General features: G+C 44.0%; 1 long non-coding RNA gene across 2 annotated transcripts in view; it reads left to right on the top strand.

The window, feature by feature from the left end:
* The first annotated feature begins 549 nt into the window (after positions 1–549).
* Positions 550–2,886, top strand: part of LOC109298555 — a 3,022-nt gene continuing 685 nt past the window's right edge. For both annotated transcript variants that reach the window (XR_002097646.1, XR_002097645.1), the window contains exons 1-2: positions 550–1,156; positions 2,251–2,285. This is a non-coding gene — a long non-coding RNA (uncharacterized LOC109298555). The remainder of the gene's footprint in view (positions 1,157–2,250; positions 2,286–2,886) is intronic.

Raw genomic sequence — 2,886 nt, 5'->3', positions numbered from 1 at the left:
CTGCCGGCGGGACCGAGGGAGAAAGGTCGAGGCGGAGGTAGGTGCGGAGCTCTGCCCTGCTCGGGGCCACAGGTCTTGCTCCTCCTGCTCCCCACCCCCTGCCCAGCTCCTCCCCCGGGGCGCCGCGCACGGGAGCGCCTCACAGGAGAGTGCCTGCGGGGCCGGAGCTGGCCGGGCTGGGCCTGCGGGGCGGCGTCTCCTCGGGCCCGAGCGCAGGGTGAGGGCCGGTTTTGAGTACAAGGCTTGACAGGTGGAGCCACGGGGTCCACAAGAGACCAGCCACCACCAGATGAGAGTCCCCACCTCTCGTCTGACATCCTTAGTCGCTCCTCTGGGGTAATTTAATTGAGATACTTAATTCTTAACTATTTTATTTACCACTCCCACCCCCTCTACCTCCTCTGGGTTAAAACAGTGACAGCGGTGTTTGCGGGAGTAGACCAAAGTGGGTTAAGAGAAAAGGCTTCCGGCCCCACATCCTGCAGTAGCTGCCGTTTGTGAAGTTCTTACAGGGCTAAATGAGGAGCGTTCCCACACAGCTAATATAGACTTGCTATTTGCTATTTATACTTGGTGTACTTCACGTAAGGTCTGAGAAAAGGCCGTGTGCTAGAGTAGGCAAGGGTCTCTGGGTAGACGAGAGAGCTTTTATTAGACCAAGTAAATAGTTGGGGGGGAAGTTCTTTGCAAGCTTTTGGGCACAAACACCCTTCATCAGCCATAGGGAGTCTCAACACAGCTAGAATCGACAACCATGCACTAGCTAGAGTATGCGTTTATTCCAGCTTAAAGCATCCCATTACATACACAGTGATGTGGTATTAACGTCCCGCATATTAGCTCCACTCATTGTCAGGCTATAGTAGGAAGCCTTGAAAATGAAGGGAGGTAGCAGCCCTGAAACCAACTAGCACTTGCGCTGTCCAAGGCTCTGAGCAGCCTTTTGATAGCCTTTCTTTTCCAGCCAGTTAACCAGAGTATAAACACCTCAGAGGTAACAGTGGGGCTGAAAGAGACTATGCACTTATCTGCATGTTGGTTCAGTATACACACTGCTTTAACCAATGTTTGTTTTAATGGAAGGTACACGTGACAAACAGACTGGTGTTGTGTAATGCAGTTGTATGTTATGCAGATCATCACTTATACATAACAGGTAAGTTTAAACGCAAAGTAACATTGGACTAAAAGATTTCCACACGCACACAAAGTTAGAGTACAATTCATCAAAATGGAGAGGGATGTCAAATCGCCAAGAGCTTTTCCCAAAATTTAGCTTTGCTTGCTGAAAAGGACACCACCACCATCATTATTATGAATAAACTTTTATACTACAGTAATAGTTACATGCCTCAAACAAAACTGGAGCCTGTTGTACTCAGGGGTGGATTAACTCTTCATTGGGTCCTAAGCAAATAAACTCAAGGGCCCCTACTTTTTTCACTCAATAATTATAATATGTAAAAGAAGCACACCTGGGTCCCTTCTTCACTTAAGACCCTAGGCATGTGCCTAGTTTGCCTATGCATTAATCTGGCCCTGGTTGTACACTGCTGCACAAGTGCACAGAATTATTGCTCCTGCCCCAAATGAGCTCAGTTTCAGGAAGACACTTGTGCACTTTGTGGTTGTAAAATGAAAAACACAACTTAACTGCATAATCATTTTAAAAGTCAGGTTTGGCAACTTCAGCATTTCTGGCTTGTTCTGCCTTGCCTGCCTCTCTCTAACAGTTTGTAAAAGCTATTTGATGGCATCCTGTGTGTATACTGTTGGCTGGGCCTGCTTTGGGGACTCATGTCAAATCTCCCACAAATGATGAACTACAATAAATCCTCTTTGCTTAAAAAAAAATGACAAATGAGGCAGTTAAGTGTAATTACACATCTTTGTTGCATAAATATTTTCAAGCCTTAGTTAAAGAATGTGATGTATCGATCAATTTAAAATTTCTACCATCATAACAGTAGTTGACAGTATTTTGATGTTGCATTTATCATGCAAGTATCTAAAGGCTATGAAAGATTTAAGATATTAATTGCATCTATCTCTAAGTATGAAGTTTTTTTGTTTACAGATCCTTTTTTACAGTATTCAGTTTGACAATTGCAACTACATTTTCATACCTTGTTTCTGCAAAATCTGTGCAGAGATGAGTACTTACGCACAGTTTGTCATTTTGCATGTACAGTTATGTATTCATATGCAAAATTAAGGTGCAATCCTGTAAAATGCTCTGTTTTCTATAAGGTACTGAGTTATCCACTGATTTCAGCTGGAGACAGGTATGTGTAATCTACTAGGCCTCCCTCTGTGATCCATTTACATATGGTGGGTCATTTATAGTTCCCAGCAACAAATAATTAGTACTTAGTAGTCCATGCCAAGCTGAAGTAAGCTGGCCAAGAGACCAGTTCTGAATTAAGCAGGGTATTCATCTGGGATTTGAATTTATTTGATTCTCAGATGTTCAGAACCAGCTTTCTTGGAGCAAGGGGAATATATAACCCTTTAGAGAATATGCATTACAAGCCCTTCTCTACTCTTGGTCCACAAAGGATAGCAGTTGTTACAGAAGATGAGAACTTGGCTTTTTAGTTTTGAAGGCTTTTAGTTTTCAATCTTGTACACTGGCTGAGAGGATGTTGTCACAGCTGCTTAGCATCTTGCATCATCATAAAGTTCCTTTGCTTTATACTTGATGTGCACAAATCACATTTTCAGTGTAAACTTGCCCCTCTCTGGAGCTTAGGTACCCAAGTCAGGGCTGCAGACAGGATCCTGTCTACTTGGGAACCAGAGCTTGGAGTCCTTTCCCAACAAGGGAACTTTACCAGGATCACTATTTTTCTTTTAAAACATGGACAACTGCGGGGGGGGGGGGGG

The sequence above is a fragment of the Gavialis gangeticus genome, unplaced genomic scaffold (assembly GCF_001723915.1).
Source record: "Gavialis gangeticus isolate Ggan-Ray unplaced genomic scaffold, GavGan_comp1, whole genome shotgun sequence".
Classification (NCBI taxonomy): Eukaryota; Metazoa; Chordata; order Crocodylia; family Gavialidae; genus Gavialis; species Gavialis gangeticus.
Note: the sequence above shows the minus strand (reverse complement) of the source record. Positions and strands in the feature narration are given on the sequence as shown.